Source organism: Balaenoptera musculus, chromosome 1 (genome assembly GCF_009873245.2).
Source record: "Balaenoptera musculus isolate JJ_BM4_2016_0621 chromosome 1, mBalMus1.pri.v3, whole genome shotgun sequence".
NCBI classification, from domain to species: domain Eukaryota; kingdom Metazoa; phylum Chordata; class Mammalia; order Artiodactyla; family Balaenopteridae; genus Balaenoptera; species Balaenoptera musculus.
Window position 1 is genome coordinate 6919355 of NC_045785.1, and position 17812 is coordinate 6937166.

Genomic DNA, 17812 nt, shown 5'->3' on the forward strand with positions numbered 1-17812 from the left:
AACCTGAGCGTCATTCATTAAGTCCTGAGACCAGGTGTGATCTCAGTTAAAAGACCGTGGGTTCAAGTCCCAACCTGAATTACAAGGTTTCATTTTCATGGTTCTCCCAAGTCCCATTTCATCTTCGGACAACTAACAGTTCTCAAATTGCAAGCGGCTAAAGGGAGTCCGGTGCTCTTTTTAAATGCAAAGCACCCCTGGGGTGCTGGCAGTGGCTCCCTGCCTGCCAGGCCTGGGTTCAAGATACTAGACAACTCAGACCCAGAGTGTTAACCGAGGCCAGAACACAGGCCGGCCCTGCCCGTGACTGCTACTTGAGCCTCAGTATTTTTTAAATTCAAAACAAAACAAAACTGACTTTCAGCACCAGTGAGGTGAAAAGACAACAAACTCTGGGATCTCACAGAGTCCAGCTGGGCCCCAAGCGCTGCTACAGCAGGGCCTTTCACCAGTTACTGCTGATGCCGAAAGCTCAGCCTCTGTACACTGGTGCCGAATTGAATCTCCGAGACAGAGTTTTGGGTGAAGTAGAAAAGAATAGCTTTATTGCTTTGCCAGGCAAAGGAGGCCACAGCAGGCTCCTGCCCTCGAAAAATATGTGTCCCGACCCGGGAGGATTTGGTGAGGAGTTTTATAGCAATAGTTCAAAGGGTGGGGTTGCTGATAAGATTAGGGTGTGTGCAGGACCTGCACTGCTTTAATCTGGTCTCAGGTAATCTTTTATTTATTTTTAAATTTTTCGGCCGCACCACAAGGCATGTGGGATCTCAGTTTCCTGACCAGGGATCGAATCCACACCCCCTGCGGTGGAAGAGCGAGTCTTAACCACTGGACCGCCAGGGAAGCCCCTCAGGTAACCTTCTTGATGAGCTTCTCTGGTTCCTTTAGTCTGGCCTCAGGTGGTCTTCTCTGCTGTGGAGAACGCTGGCATCTTCCATTTGTTGGGTTTTAATTCCATAAAAAGGGTTTAAAGATATTATTCTGTGTGTCCCTTGAGGTGGAACCAGGACCCTGCCCCAAGGCTTTACGACTATTTCTTGGCTGTTCCTCCCTTGACTCTGCATGCCTTCTCTTCCCGGATTAGCAACTGTTCAAATCTGCTCTTTGGAACTCAGAGAAGGTCATGGAGGCTGCACAGAAAGGCTCCCTACACCCCGGAGCCCCTACAGGGTCCTGCTCGGTTTCACTGCTTCATCTTTGCAATCGGTGTAACAGTCCCGCCCTTATAGTTACGGTAGAGATGAAATAACTGTGGAGCCATGTTCTTCCCAACAGCTTCTCCAATTATGTTAATTCTCCATTCCCTTCCAGGGACACTACACACAACGAGGGGTGGAGGAATGTAGAGAGATTCTGGTCTTTGAAACCTTCTTTCCTTACAATCTTCCCAGTTCTAGGGTGCAACTGACTGCTCTGTTGAGGGCAGGGGAGGAATTTCTTTGGTGACCTAGAGAAGTCTTGGCGGAGTTGGGGGTGGTGGGTACCTTCCTTCCTTCATTCATTCAACAAACACTCATGCGAAGCCGCCTGCTCTATGCCCAGAGCCATCAAGGAGCTGGGGATGCCAAGGTGCCGGGCCCCCAAGGTCTGGGAGTCCCAAGACCCCTGTCCTTGTGGGTACCGAGACGGAAATGCGTCCGGGGACTCCGGCACGGCGGGGAGTCCCTGGGTTATCTGCCGGCCCAGGAACTCCTCTCCTATGCTCTAGAATTACGGAACTTTAAGCTGCTGGGAATTTGAAATGAGGCAAGCAAGGCCTTGCTCCCGAGGTTATTGAAACAACACTGATCCTCCCAAGAGATTACAAAAATTATTATTAGTAAGCCCCCCGCCCCCACTCCGGGCCCAGCGCCGCCGCGGCCCTCCGGGTGTTGCAACTCCGGCCTCTTGCCCAGCGGAGGCTGCCCGGCGTTTCCCAAAGACGCCTCCGGAGGGACCACAGCTTCGGCGCCGCCCCGCGCGGCAGCTCGGCCGCAGCCCCGCGCGCCCCGAGGGCCTCCGGGTGGGGCGGCGGCTGGGGCGGCCGAGCGAGCGCCGGGCACGTGACACACCGCCCTTCCCGCGCCCCCGCCGCCGCCCCCGCTGCCGCGCTCAGCGCCCCGCGAGCCGTAGCCCGAGCCGGAGCCGGAGCCGGAGCCGGGGGGCGGGGCGGGGCGGGGCGGGGCGGGGTGGGGCGGCCCCGCCCCCCGGCGCTTTCCTTTTTTTTCACTTTAAAGGCTACGGGCGCTTTTCCTTATTCGCACAGAAGTCGCGCTCGGCAGCCCGCGCGCTTGCAGGAACCAGGCTCCAGGCGCTGGCGCCGGGGCCGCGGGGAGGAGGCGGCTTCTCTCCCGGCGGCGGGAGCCTCCTCGGCCCCGGAGAGCGGGCGGCGGCGGCGGCCTCCCCGGAACGGTAGGCAGGGTCAGGCACGGGGACTGGGTGGGTGGATGGGGGGCCGGGCCGGGTGCGCGCGGGGATCGCACTGGGGGACCGAGTGGGCACCCGGGCGCGGGGCCGGGCAGTGGGGACCGGGTGGGGTCCCGGCTGGGGACCCGGTAGGGGTGCGCGGGGAGCCCTTCTCTCGCCGCGGGTCCCAGGAGAGGGGGCCGGGGCGCCGCCCAGCGCCGCTGCCGCCGCTGTCGCCGCAGGCGCGGGCAGGTCGCGCGGCCCCGGGTCCCACCTGGGGGGACGAGACGGGGCGGGAGTCCCGGCGGCCCCGGCGACCGTCGCACCCGGGATTGAGCCTCGGCGGCTGCAGGCCCAGGAAGGGGCTCGGGACGCGCGGCGGCCCCCGCCGACTTGTAGGTGCCGGCACTCGCGGGGGCCTCCGTTCCCGGGACCATCCCTGCGGCCGAGGCGGGGGGCAGCGCGACCCCGCTCCGCGAAGTTACTTTCGCTTTTCCCGCCATCCGGGGTCGCAGCGCAGCCCGACCAGCCCCCTCGGGGCTCCCCAGCTCTGCCCGCAGCGCCTACCCCGGGGAGCCCGCCGGGCAACACCCCGGGCGGTGCCGCCCTCCCCGCCGGCCCGGAGCCGCCGCGGCTTCTCGCGGCCACCAAGGGAGAGCCGAAGGGTTCGGTCAGGAAATCGATTAAAACGGAAAAACCGGAGAAGCCTGGGGCCGTCGGCGGTAATTGTCCTGTTCAAGTTCAAGGCAAAGGCTCCTCGGCATGCTCACGGCCCTGGCGGCGCGGTGGCTTGGTCTGCGGGGAGAGACTGCGAGTTGTATGTGTGAGTGTGTGGTGTGTGCTGAGTGTACGTGTGTGTGTGAGAGGGCTGTGTGAGAGTGTGTCTGTGTGAGCCCGTCTCTGTGTGTGTGTGCGCGTGAATACGTGTATGAATGCATATGTGCTAGAGTGTGCCTGTGTGTCTGAGTGCATGTGTGAGTGTGTCCCTGTGTGAGTTGGTGTGCCCCTCTGAGTGCCTCTGTGTGTGTGTCTGTGTGTGGTGAGTGTGTCTCTGAGTGTGTGTGTGCGTGTGTGCCATCCATGGTAATCTGGCAGGGGGGCTGCTGGCTCCTGAGATCTGCTTACCTTGACTTTCCCTGCTTGGTTCTCAAAAGAGCGCTGCGCTGGACCCGGGTACAGGGGCCTCGGGCAGTTCTGCTGGTACCAGCTGAGGAGGGCTCAGGCTCCTCCCTCCCTCTCTCTTTTTCTCTGAAAATGAACTGTACGGTTTGGAGGTGAGTTGGCAGGGGCTGCTTCCTGAGTGAGTAATATTTAATTAAATGCTCCAGCCAGTATCAGAAACTGGTCATGAGTTGAGTTTTGACAGGTGTTGATGGTAAAAATGCCATCTCTGCTGACTAAAGGTTGGTATCCTTGGAAGAATTCTCTCCTGGGCAGAACATTCTGGGGGGAGGCAGACCTGTAACCTTGGTCTGGGTGTGTGGATAGCGAGCAAGGGAGGGGGCGGGGCTGCCCCTACCTTCTCTGCTGCGCCCCCTCCCGACACTTCCCCCACTCCCGCCGTGGGAAGCGTGCTGGATTAAGTGTCAGCGGTATAGGCAGACTTCTCCCCCACTGAGGGGTCATGGGGCTAGGGAAGCCCTATGTTACTTATAGGGCATTCATCCGGGCCAACCCTTCCTTTCCCTGCAGAGGCGCAGAGAGGGTGGCTGGCTTACCCATACTGTACAGCCAGGGGCTGTGGACCAAAGTCTCCAGAGCCCTAAGCTGTTGCCTTTGGTTACTGTCACCAGTGCTGAGGTCATGGGCCAGGCACTTCTTATCTCCCCAGCTGTAAAGTGATGGGCTGGATTAGATCATTTTAAACACTTCTCTTGTTCCCTTACTGCTTTGTTTTCTAGTAGATGGAGAGAGAGAGAAAGTTCTCTCCAGTAGATGGAGAGAGAGAGAAAGAAAGAGAGATAGATGGGGAGGTGTGGAGTGGCCTAATGCAATAACTTTACAAACTTCCTTTTCTTTCCCGGTCTGGCTACCACCAGGGAAGCAGAGAGAATAAAAGCAGTGGCACGTTGACCACAGTGGCTCTGACAGCCAAGAGCAGGGGCAGGCCTGGCTTCAGGGAGGTCGGGGCTCTAGGAAGAATCAGTGGGTTCTGGGGGTTCCAGGCCTCTTAGGGAGAAGTGGTCCTGCCCGGGGTCCCGGGTGATGTCACTTTGGAGCTGGGCGAGGCTGCGTTCCTTGGGCTGCTCCAGTAAGGCTGAAACCACCCGTCAGTGGGCTCCCTTGGGTTGCCTGGTAAAACCCTGACACCCCCTGGGGAATCATCTTCCTATGGGTCGGGGGAGCGTGGTGGGTGTCCAGCTGGTGGAGGCCCGCGCTGCCCACTGCTCGCTGAGGATGAAGGATGCCGCGCTCCCCCGTGCTGCGCCTGTCCTTTCTCGCACCTTCCTCCTCCTCCTGGGTGAGCAGAGACTTGCCTGCTCATGCGTTTTCACACTTAGCAAAACCTGTGATTCTTACGGTGTTCAAGAGCTTAGTCTGGGAATTTTGCAACAGTTCTTCCCAAGAACTAGGTGGTGGCTGTTTTTCATGACCGATTTATCTTTTAGTTCCTGAAAAGTTTGAGAATGAGCATCTTTATCAGACAGAAGCGCAGAGCAGGTATAGGTGCGCCTCGGTCCACCTAGAGGTGGACCTCATCCTTCCCCCACGAGCCTGACTGATGAAATCCAGGCTTACAAGGACCTTTATTTTGGACTTTCAGCCGAGTGCTCTCCCATTTCCCTGTTATCTGATAGCATCCCTCCCAATCTAAGAGTGAAAATTCTGCTTTAGTAAGTGCCAGGCACTGTGCTGTAAGTGCTTTGTGGGTACCACCTTGTTTGGTGATGATGATGATGGTGATAACAATAATGATAATAACGACAGAGGGAAACAGTGTTACAGCCCTGCGCCAGTAGCAGACTCTGAGCTGAGTCCTTAACCCTTGTCCTCTTCCTAAGAACCCAGGGCAGTGAGTGGGTTTCCCCATCGTCCACCTTCTACTGAGGCTGGAACAGCCACGTGACTTGGCCAAGGTTAGAGTTTTGCTAAACCTGATTTTGGCACCCAGACCCTTAACCAGTAGTCTCCCACCTCCATCACCTTAGCCTTTTCTTCAGGAAGCATTTGTTAATTTTTTAATGAAAAATTGTTATTATTACGGAAAATTTCAAACATATACCAAAGTTGCGAGAAATATAAGGTTCCCTCGCCAGCTTCAAGCGTCAGCACACATACACACATACGTATGTGCACGCACACATGCCCACGCCCACACATGCACACACATGCACACACATGCACACATGCCCACGCCCACACATGCACACACATGCACACACGCATCCTGGGTCATTTGGAAGCAAATCTCAGACGTGATGTCAGTCACCTGTAAGTACTTTCTAAAAAGCATTTAGGGGAAGCATTAAGTCTCCAAGAGGTAGACTTTGGAGGGCAAGTCGGGGTAAGGGTACTCTTCCGGACTTGGAGCTCAGGGTCCTTCCTGGCAGTGCCGAGGGGAGGATGGCTCACGACAGGGGATCTGTCTTGTTGCCACCAAAGCTCCCACCCGCCAAAGCCTTTGGGAAGCTTCCTGCTGTTTTGTGTTTTAAAAATTCTCTTCGTTGCCCAACATAACAAATAAATGAGTCTGCTGGTCAGAAGACAGAGCACGCAGGCTCCCTGGGCCTCCCTTGGAGAAGCCACCAAGGCTGTGTGTCGTCCGTGTCCCCCCACTGAGGCTGGGCCCTTGCAAGGCAGGCATGGGCTTCAAGGCAGGCTGGGCGTCAGGGATGCGGAAATCGTCGGTCCACAAGCGCTGCCCCCAGCGTAAACCCAAGCTGAACCGTCTTGAACTCCCCCTGTGGATGATGGTGGGTGGGGGGCATGTGGGAGCATTGGCCGCCCTCGGGGTGCCTCTGGGGAAATGAAAGAGGCGGTGGGCGTTATGCGCCCAAGGCTGAGGGCGTAGCGCCACGCTGAGTAGGAATCTAGGGTCGACCTGGTGACACGGTCTCAACAGCTGCTCCAGCTGTGAACAGCCCTCGCCAGACAGGCTGCTTGTGGCCACACACAGCTGCCGGCTCTGCTCTCGGGGCCTCTGACTGTTAAAAATGTTTCCTTGGGTTACGCTGCGTCTGTTTTCCTGCCGGGCGGGGTGGAGGTGGCGTTTTCAGGGTGGAGTTGGAAGGTTTGGTAACTAGTTGGACGTGGGGTGTTAAAGAAGGGGGAAGAATTGTGGATGTCTGTTGGGGGGTCAGAGTGGACGGTGACCCTATAGCGAGGGCTGGGGGCTAAGGACACAGATGTGCCTTGAACCTGTCCCAGGTGGAAATGGTCTATGCCGATGTGTCCAGAGGGCAGCTAGGCCTGGGGCTCGAGAGAGAGGCCTGGGCTGGAGATAGAAACTTTGGAACCTTCTTTTAAAGGAGGTTAATGCCATCAGCAAGAGAGCATTTGGCATGAGATGAGGCACGCAGAGGGCATGGAACCCTCATTCCTGGCATTTCCACCTAGAACCAGGGAAGAGACCCTGGCACTAGAGCCCTCGGCCTAGTGCTCCTGTCTGGGCCTGCATGTCCTGGGAGGGTCCATCTCTGACAAAGAGGGTGTGTGCTGGGGTCTCCACAGTGGGCGTCAGGGTGCCCAAAGGCCATCTGGGGAGCTTTCTCTTGGCTTAGGGGTTTGATGCTTCTCTCTCTCTTTTCTTAATCATGGTAAAATACACATGACATCAAAATTACATCTTAACCATTTTTAAGTGTGTAGTTCAGTGGGATTAAGTACATTCACTTTGTTCTGCAGCGATCACCACCTCCACCTCCAGAACTCTTTTCATCTTGCAAAACTAAAACTCTGTCCCCATTAAACACTAACACCCCATCTCCCCCCTCTCTCTCCAGCCCCTGGCAATAACCCTTCTACCTTCTGTCTCTGTGAAGTTGACTACTTTAGGTCCATCATATAACTGGAATCGTACAGGATTGTCCTTCTGTGACTGGCTTATTTCACTTAGCATGATGTCTTCAAGGTTCATCCGTGCTGTAGCCCGTGTCAGAATCTCCTGCCTTTTTAAGGCTGAATAACATTCCACTGTATGCATGGACCACATCTTGCTTATCCATTCATCTGCCGTGGACACTTGGTCTCTGGTGTTTCATTGCTCTCCCTGAGAGTTACAGGCTCCAGGGAGGGGCCTCATCGTGGGCCTTTGGGGTCCCTGTGGGGATGAGGAAGGAGGGGGCTCTGATGGTGGGCTTTGGGGCTCTTGAGCCGCCATGATGTGACTGGCCCAGCCTCACAGCCTGCTGCCCCCTCCAGCTGGTCAGAGGTAAAGTGAGGCCCCTTGTGGGGACTTGCAGGGACCGGCGAGCCAGGGTTGCAGCAGGGAGGGGCCCCAGGGCTCAGGCTTCACTTGGCTGCGAGCCCCCAGAGGTGCTATCAGGGTGGGAGATGCGGCCCCTCCAGCCGCCATCCAGCCTCTCGTTCCCAGGGCAACACACACCTGGCTTCCACTTCCTCACTTCCCTGGCACTTCTAGGTCTTCCCAGCAGCCCCTGGAGGTCACCATCCTAACTGCCCTGGCTCGCGAGGACCTTTCAGTTCACGTCCACTCGCCATCCCTGCTGCTTTGGTTGCCCCTCTTTCCTGCGTAGAGAGAGCTCTTCCCCCCGCCCCGGCCACTGCTGCGCCCCTCCTGCTTCTGCTGCTGCCTCCTGGCCCTTCCTGCCATGCCTCCCCCACAGACCCCTCCCACCCGCGCGCATACCCCCTCCTCACATCTCCTCACTCAGGTCCCGCTCGCCCCTCCCAGCTTCAGTCACCTGCATCTGTATCCTGTTGACCCCTCCTGGACTCTCGTCACGGGGCCTGACTGCCAAGTTTTCAATTCACAGACCAGAATTTGCCCCATGGCTCTGTGGAAGGTCAGGAACTCCAAAACAGGTCTCTTCTCGTGAGCTGTTGTTGGACCGCTGGTGTTCATTCTTTCATTCAGACATTTTCTGAGCACCTACAGTATGCAGCCAGTCTGCTGGGGCTGAGGATACAAAGGATGGAAGGGGGGAATCTCGCTCTCAGAGACCTGTCTGTCTAGTGGGAGATGTAGGCCTGTCTCCCGTGATGACCTAACACCAGGACGTAGGGAGACACTGACAGGGAGAAGGTGGCTGGGAGGCAGGTGGGTATTTCAGGTGGAAGGATGGCAGGTGTGGAAGGTGAGCATGGACCAGTGTGTGGCTGGAGTGGGGCTGAATGCGGGCAGAGAGGCTGGAGAACACCAGGAGATGGGCCTCTGGGGAGAGGGGCCAGCACATTGGGGGATGCTCCCATGGGGAGGGGGAGGACATGGGGGATGCTCCCATGGGGAGGGGGAGGACATTGGGGGATGCTCTTATGGGGAGGGCGAGGACATTGGGGGATGCTCCCATGGGGAGGGGGAGGACATTGGGGGATGCTCCCATGGGGAGGGCGAGGACATTGGGGGATGCTCTTATGGGGAGGGAGAGGACATGGGGGGATGCTCCCATGGGGAGGGGGAGGACATGGGGGATGCTCCCATGGGGAGGGTGAGGACATTGGGGGATGCTCTTATGGGGAGGGGGAGGACATGGGGGGATGCTCCCATGGGGAGGGGGAGGACATTGGGGGATGCTCCCATGGGGAGGGCGAGGACATTGGGGGATGCTCTTATGGGGAGGGAGAGGACATGGGGAGATGCTCCCATGGGGAGGGGGAGGACATGGGGGATGCTCCCATGGGGAGGGCGAGGACATTGGGGGATGCTCCCATGGGGAGGGGCGAGGACATTGGGGGATGCTCCCATGGGGAGGGGGAGGACATTGGGGGATGCTCCCATGGGGAGGGGGAGGACATTGGGGGATGCTCCCATGGGGAGGGGGAGGACATGGGGGATGCTCCCATGGGGAGGGGGAGGACATTGGGGGATGCTCCCATGGGGAGGGCGAGGACATTGGGGGATGCTCTTATGGGGAGGGAGAGGACATGGGGGGATGCTCCCATGGGGAGGGGGAGGACATGGGGGATGCTCCCATGGGGAGGGGGAGGACATTGGGGGATGCTCCCATGGGGAGGGGGAGGACATTGGGGGATGCTCCCATGGGGAGGGGGAGGACATTGGGGGATGCTCCCATGGGGAGGGGGAGGACATTGGGGGATGCTCCCATGGGGAGGGGGAGGACATGGGGGATGCTCCCATGGGGAGGGGGAGGACATTGGGGGATGCTCCCATGGGGAGGGCGAGGACATTGGGGGATGCTCCCATCGAGGGGCTGGGACCCAGGGGAGGCACCTGGAGGGTGTGCTCTGACTTGAACCCCTCAGGGCACTGGCTGAGCGCCTCAGGGCAATGCCTGGTTCCTCTTGGCTGTCTTCACCTTCTTGGCCTTGGGTCCCTGCAGCGGGATGGCTGACTCTCATGGCAGATGCTACTTCCTGCTGCAGTTTGCTCATTAGGTCTTCACTATAAGTAGGCAAACTTTGACCGTGGAGAGGACTCTGGGCACAGCAGAACTGGTGTGTGTGTCGGAAGAGAACCCGTTTTCCTGCAGGATGCCTCCTATCCTGTAGCCCAGATGCGGGAGGGAGTGCGGGAGATGTGAGGGTAGGTGGATGGGCAGGATGGGCTTAGGGGCACTTGAACGCCAAGCTGGACACTTTGGACGGGTTGGAGTCACCAATGTAGGAAGAAGAGCCACACACAAGAGATCAGGTAGAGAAGGGGCAGCGTGAATGCAGGCATAGGCTGGGCTCGGAGCACGGTCACAACAGCCACCTAACGGAGGCTGGCTTGTGCGGGCGCACTCCCAGGGGCCGTGTGTGCGTGAAGTCGCTCAGTCTTCATAATGTCAGTGAGGCCTGTAGGGCAGGTAGATGCTGCCCCATTTTACAGATGAGGAAACTGAGATGAGTTCAGGGCTGCCCAGTAGCTGGGAGCTGAACCCTGCAGCTTGGCTCTCCTGGGTCTACACCCTTCATCACCAAGCTCTGCCACAAAGAAGGAAAGCAGCAGAAACGAGTGAGCTGAGAGACAGGCCAGAGGGTCAGATGTCTCCTGTGGCCTGATGCATAGGGTGTAGGGGGCTGATGTGACTCAGAAGTGGCTCCAGGTTTGAGGGGAAATGGTGACACCCCCCCAGCAGAAAAGGGATTGGTGGCTCCAGACTTCAGGAGGTCTCCATATGCTGATGTGCTCTGTGATATTGGCTGACTGTGGGGTTTGTTTTGTTTTGTTTTGTTTTTGTTTTTTTAATTAATTAATTTATTTTCGGCTGCGTTGGGTCTTTGTTGCTGTGCGTGGGCTTTAGTTGCAGTGAGCGGGGGCTATTCTTCGTTGCGGTGCGCGGGCTTCTCATTGCGGTGGCTTCTCTTGTTGCGGAGCACGGGCTCTAGGTACGCAGGCTTCGGTAGTTGTGGCTCACGGGCTTCAGTAGTTGTGGCTCGCGGGCTGTAGAGCGCAGGCTCAGCAGTTGTGGTGCATGGGCTTAGTTGCTGCACGGCATGTGGGATCTTCCCGGACCCATGTCCCCTTCCCGGACCCATGTCCCCTGCATCGGCAGGCGGATTCTTAACCACTGCGCCCACAGAGAAGCCCCTATGGGTTTTTTTTTTTAATTGAGGTGAAGTCCACATAACATAAAATTAGCCGTTTTAAAGCAAGCAATTCAGTGGCGTTTAGTACATTCACCATGCTGTGCACCCACCTCCATCTGGTTCCAGAACGTTTTTCTCACTCCAACCGGAAACCTTGTACCCATTAAGCAGTCACTTCCCGTGCCCCTCCCCCAGTCCCTGGCAAGCACCAGTCTGCGTTCTGTCTCTGTGGATTTGCCGATTCCGTACATTTCCTATAAATGGAATCATCCACTCTGGGACCTTTTGTGTCTGGCTTCTGGCTAATTATGTTGGGCACAGCACATTGAAGTGTTCCCTAGAAGGAAGCTGGATTTCCCCTCCTGGCTCACTTGGGGGCTACTCGAAAGTGGAAGTAAGAGCTTGTCTTAAAACATTCACCGGGAAAAAGCAGGAAACTGCAGATACCTGCCTTTCCCCCTGTATCCATAGCCACCAAAGACCCAGCCACTGCCCTCTTGCAGGCAGCGAACTTTTTCATTGTTCCTCATTTTTTCCATTTTTTAAAAACCAGGTATTTATTTATTTATTTATTTTAATTTATTTATTTGGCTGCATTGGGTCTTCGTTGCTGCGCGCGGGCTTTCTGTACTTGTGGCGAGCGGGCTTCTCATTGCGGTGGCTTCTCTTGTTGCAGAGCACGGGCTCTAGGCGCGCGGGCTTCAGTAGTTGCAGCACGCGGGTCAGTAGTTGCAGCACACAGGCTCAGTAGTTGTGGCACATGGGCTTAGTTGCTCTGCGGCACGTGGGATCTTCCTGGACCAGGGATCGAACCCGTGTCCCTTGCATTGGCAGGTGGATTCTTAACCACTGCACCACCAGGGAAGTCCCTCCACTGATCTTTTAAAAGTGAGCACCTGACAATGTCAACTTCCTTCTTAAAGCCCATCAACAGCATCCGTTGCTCTTAGGGTGAATTCCCAAGCCCGTGACGTGGCCTTCAGGGAGTGACCTGGTCTCAAGCTCACTTTGTGCACCTCCCCCTCCCCACCCCCGCCCCATCTCAGGCAGCGATGCCACATGTGTCTTTGTGGACCAGCTCAGAGGCTGGGGGTCATGGCGTGCCTTCTCCCCCAGCCGCCCCAGGTGGAAGCTGTTTCCAGGATTGGTCTCTGACAGCGTTGCAATTTGGTGCCACTTTCAAATCCTGTTGGCCCGTCTGGGAGCAGAGCTTCAGCTTTAGCCAGGCACTTTCTCTTCCCCTTTCCTCCCAGTTTTCTGAGACCTGACTGTCTCTGTCTCATCTGCGGTGTGACCGAGAGCTTCCTGCCCTGCTTTGGGGCAGTGATGCCCTGACCGGTGTCCACGAACAGTGGGGCCATTTGCTCTATGTCCATCCTTGACTAGGTCCTCGGCCATGGTGCCATGACTGTGGGTGAGGAGACACTTTGTAGACAGGCACAGAGGCCAGGCCGGGGGCGGGGGGAGGGAAACTTGCGCTGTCACTGCCCGAGAGCGCACTGGCCCTGTAGTTGTAGGAGCCCTCTGACAACATTTTCCTGCCTTTTCCTCCCATTCTTGTGCCAACACCTAGTTGAGGGTGTCTTGACTCCCGTCTGCTCTGTGTGTGACTCTACCAGAAATGGTCTCAGTTTATATCGAATGCCTCCCATGTGCCAGGCACTGTACTTTCTGCCTTAGATGGATTTCTCATCCTTCAAACAACCCGTGAGCAGGTATGACCTCCCCATTCACAGATGAGAAAAGTGAGCGTCAGAGACATTTTCTGTGCCGCCGGAGGTGACACGGCTCTGTGGATGATAGAAGGTTGGCCTGATCCACAGCTGTGTTCTTTCTACTGTGACTGCTGAACACATCGCGTCGTTTATTGGGCGCTTAATCTTTGCCAGACATCACGCTGGAGGTGTGGGACGCAGCCCTGGGCTCTCAAGAGTCTGGGGTCGAGCAGGTAGAGGTGACAGGTGTGTGCAGGAAACACTGGCTTGTTGCCGGGTGTGCTGAGTCGGCGCAGAGGGCCTCCTGTGGCTGTCCACAAGGGTTTGCTCTAGGCTGGGGGGTTTTCACAGAGTGACCCCGATGAGGACGTACTGGCTGGCACGAGGAGGATCACGGGAACGCTGCTGTGTGGGAGGGAGCCCTGAATGCCGGGTCCATGGGTTGTCAGTGGGTACGGGGTGACCTTGCAGCCCCGCCCCCATTTGCCCCAAACATTGCTCCTGTGAAGTGTGCATGAACAAGACACTTTGTCTCCATTTGCTGTGGGGTCAGCGCTCTGACCAGTGCCTCTTAAGAGCGTCAGTTCAGTGCCCCAGTCCTTTTGCCCGGATGCGCTGGGCGCCCACCGGGCAGATCATCAACCGTCTGCTTGGCGATTTGGCTGCAGGTCTGACTGAGGTTGGGGCTTCTGGCTGGGGTGGTGCTGCTCCTCTGTGGTCCTGCACCTTCCCTCGGGAGTGGGGGCTGATGGGGAGACCCCGTGAGCTCCCACACCCATGTGGGAAGGCCACACGGGAAACGGGCCTCGATGGTGGATCTGCCTGTTGGGTTGATGGCAGGGAGCCTCATGCAACCCCGAGATTAAACCGAGGATTCAGAGGAAGGCAGATTTTCAGAGGGGAGGGGCCCTGCCAAGTGCTGGGGGCACCTCTGTGGATTTCTGGAGGAGGGAGGGGTTTTGCTTGTCTGAGGGTCTCAGTTTGGAGCTTTTAAGAAGCTGTAATGAGACCGGTCACCCTGCCTTTGTGAAGCTTGGCAGGATCATCCTTAGGGGCGACACCAATGTGAAATCTGTTCTAATTACGTATAAATTATATATAAATGTCAGGGTCCCCTTAAAAAATCTTCCTCATCTTTGGAGAAGTGTGAGGTTCAAAAGATAGGGCTTTCCCGCCCCCCCCCCCGCCCCCCGCCCGTTCCTTGCAGTTCCAGCGTATTGGGCCAATTTTGAGCCGTTTTGTATATTTTATATCTTTGTCTCTTTGCCCCGCACCCCCTGCCTTGTGCCCTCCAAGGCCCCAGAAAGCCCATCTTCCTCACCATTGTGTCACTCTCAGGGGTGTCTAGACAGCTTGGGATAAAGGGTTTTTAAATCCCTTCCTCATTCACCAGTCTTCCCTGAATGCCCCCTCTGTCTCGGCTGCCACGGTGCCTGCCCTGGAAGGGGTCCAGACAGCGCCGACCCGGAAGCCGTGTCTGAGCCGCGTCCCGAGCCGTGACCGGGGTGTCTCCCCCTCCTCACCCCCAGGGCGTCTCACTCTGCTGAGGTTCTGCTTTGCAGTCAGTGTTTACATGTATTTTTTAATGGAAAAAAATTTTTTTAAATAAATTTATTTATTTATTTATTTTTGGCTGCGTTGGGTCTTCGTTGCTGCACGCGGGCTTTCTCTAGTTGCAGCGAGCGGGGGCCACTCTTGGTTGTGGTGCACGGGCTTCTCATTGCGGTGGCTTCTCTTGCTGCGGAGCACGGGCTCTAGGTGCGCGGGCTTCAGTAGTTGTGGCACGCGGGCTCAGTAGTTGTGGCGCACGGGCTTAGTTGCTCCGCGGCATGTGGGATCTTCCCGGACCAGGGCTCGAACCCGTGTCCCCTGCCTTGGCAGGCGGATTCTTAACCACTGCGCCGCCAGGGAAGCCCTAATGGAAAAATGTGAACACAGGCAAGGGCAGAGGCCAGTGTCTGGAGCCCCGCTTCCGCATCACACTGGCAGTGGGCACCACCCAATCATTCGGCTCAGCTGCGCGCAGGAACACATCCTCCTTTCTGGACAGATTGGGCTGAGGGATGACAATGAAGCCCCAGGAGGGTCAGATGGGGCTCTTGTGCTTTGGGGGGTTAAAACTGTGCTCTTGTTTCCTCGGCGGCTCTGACAAGGGGCACTGGGCGTCCCGGGACCCCCTGCTCGGGAGGCTGTGCAGGGCTCCGTCCCATGCCTGTGTGGACACCGCCTCCCCAGCCCCTGATTTCCCACAGAGCCTCAGGAACGCCACACAGAGCAGGAAGGCCGTTTGAACAGAGCACTTCAACTTTTCTCTTTTCTTTTTTTCTTGAGCGGGGTAGAGTTTTGTACAAGGCTTAATTTGGGGGGGAAATCATTGGAGCTGCTGAAAATAATTTTGGGAGCCACTCTCCTAGAGGCAGATTAGGGGTGGTCTTCTCCCACCCACTCCTGCCTCTGCCCTCCCTGCAACATGCGTCAGTAGACCTGTAGGAATAGATAAATGTCGGGACCAGGGTGAGCTGCAGCACCCAAGATGGTTCTGCCCGAGTTACCGCGTGTTGGGCACAAGATGTGGTTTTATCCACCATGTTATGGGTTTGAGGATGGGATCTCTGTTTTCTTCCCAGGAAGGTAGGTTTGGAGCCTCCATGGGGACTTCTCTCCTTGGATTGAACCACACTTCAATCCTAGCCAGATAAAATAGCTGTGTTCAGACAAAGTCGAAAAGTGGGGCTGGCTTTCCCTTCTTCAGTCACGGGAGACTCTTGAGGACCATATGTTGTGTTGGTGTAACTGCTTCCCCTGAATTCTTTATAAGACAAAGCAGGTAGTACCCAGCCTTTCTGGATATTGTAGCAGTGGGAGGCTGTCTCTTCGAGGCTCAGAGTGTAAACCGTAGGAGCTAATGCAGGATTCATTTCTCTGCAGGTAGGACCGAGGTAGGGGGATTGCAGTTTTCCTGATTCCGTAAGTGCTGGTAGCGATGTAGGCAGGTACGATCATGGAGGTTTCTTGGGCAAGCAGCTCATGAGCTGAGTTTTTTTTAAATTTATTTATTTTATTTATTTAGTTTTGGCTGCGTTGGGTCTTCGTTGCTGCGCGTGGGCTTTCTTTTGTTGCGGTGCGCGGGCTTCTCACTGCGGTGGCTTCTCTTGTTGTGGTTCACGGGCTCTAGGCGCGTGGGCTTTAGTAGTTGTGGTGCACGGGCTTAGTTGCTCCGTAGCATGTGGGATCTTCCCGGACCAGGGCTCGAACCCGTGTCCCCTGCATTGGCAGGCAGATTCTTAACCACTGTGCCCCCAGGGAAGCCCATGAGCTGAGTTTTGAGGACTGGACGACCTCACGTCTCGTCATCTCACGGAAGCGGTGCGGTTTTGGAAAGAACCTATTGAAGGCTGCTCAGGTGGAGTTTTGGGCTGTGTGGAGGATGCCAAGGTGAGGTGACCAGGGACAGTGAGTGCCAGTTGCTCAAACTGGGCTCAAGGCTGTGCGTATCCCCAGCAGACGTGCGCACATGGACCACTCTTTCCTCCTGTGTTTAGACCAGTTTGCTTAATGTTTACTGAGCATCTGCTATGTTCCAGGCATCGTTCTCGGCACTTTCCGTGCATTAACTTATACTGCTCCCAAGAACCCCGTTGAGTGGGGATTATTATGCCCATTTTACAGATGGGAAAACTGAAGCACACACAAGAAAACAAATCATTTGCCTGGGATCACACAGAGCCAAGAAGTCAAGCTGGACGCAGACCCAGTCTGTGCTCTGCTCTGAATCACTGCCCCACATGGCCTCAGGGCGTAAGGAGGCTCATGATCTGGCGGGGATGGGGAGTGGGTCAGGAGGCAGCAGTCACCGGGAGACCGCACAGTGGAAGTTCTGTGATACGGGTGTGCCTGCGGTGCTCCAGGGGGATGGTGGGGGAGAAACCTTTCTGGAGGAGAGAAGCCTTAGCCAAGCAAAGGAGAGGGCCCATGAAGGGTGCCCCAGGTGGAGGAGGCACGAGAGCCAAGGCAAGGAGGGGAGAACGGGTTCATGTGATGCTGCAATGCGGGGTCGAGGCAGGTCCAGCCTCGCCCTGCTGTGTCGCCATGGCTGGCCCTTTGCAGTGGAGGCTGAATTTGCCAAGTGTCATTGGTGAGGCAGGGAAACGGGAGATCCTGAGTCTTGACTTCTCCCTTCAGGAGGGACCCAGACAACTTGAAAATATCCTCAAACGTCCACTAGACAGTTTCAGCATCTCTGCTGAGCTGTGAGTAGGCTCAGCCGTGTCTGCTGAATCCTCTCTCTCCTGCCCCCTTAAATAAATGAAATAGCCACCCAGCTCGGAAAGCTGGGGGCTCCCCGTCCTGTGAGCAGCTGTGCTGGAACCCTCCTAAAGGGTCCTTGTCAGCGTCTTGACCCACTGCCCACCTTCTGCACATCCAGAGGGGCGAGATCCGACGAGTGAGCCCTCTTTGGCTTCAGAAGCCAAAGGAGAGGGAGGGAAGTTCGGGCAGTGAAGGACAGGACCCTGGACACATGCTTCTGCTCTTTTTCTAGTAAATCCCGTAAAGAATTTCAGCAAACTACTGCCCCCTGCCTGGGTTTCCCCTGGCCACAGTGGGGCATAAGTCTTCTTACATTGTCATGTCTTTCTCTGAGAAAAACCAGTCTTAAGCATCAGACTTTAATTACCTTCCCCAGGGACACTTCCTGTGGATATTTCCAGTGACAAGTGGCTGAGGTTGTGCTCCTAAATAAAATTAGGGTTTTAAACCGGGTCACAAACTCAGATGGCCCCAGGGACCAGGAAGGAGGTGCAAATGAAGCAGCCAGTGGAAGGCTATAGGGCGGAATGAGGACTGTGGCACAGAGCATGCGTGTGTCCTGTAGAGGCGGGGGCCTCTCCCACCCAGAGATGTGGAGTCCAGGGCACTATAGCGTCCACTTCTTTCTCCCCTAAGAGAAGCCAGGAATCCAGAATTTTTTTTTTTTAAAGTAGGCAAATAACTTAAATAACTTAGTGGGTTTTTTGTTTGTTTGTTCTTAAAGAAACAACACAGAATAGAATGTTTGTGCC

The 17812-nt window shown here is 56.3% G+C and overlaps 1 protein-coding gene across 1 annotated transcript in view; it reads left to right on the forward strand.

The window, feature by feature from the left end:
- Positions 1-2257: 2257 nt before the first annotated feature.
- SPSB1 (splA/ryanodine receptor domain and SOCS box containing 1) overlaps positions 2258-17812 on the forward strand; it is a 70209-nt gene continuing 54654 nt past the window's right edge. Inside the window, exon 1 of the mRNA XM_036831664.1 lies at positions 2258-2391. The gene's annotated coding sequence lies outside the window, so the exon portion shown is untranslated. The remainder of the gene's footprint in view (positions 2392-17812) is intronic.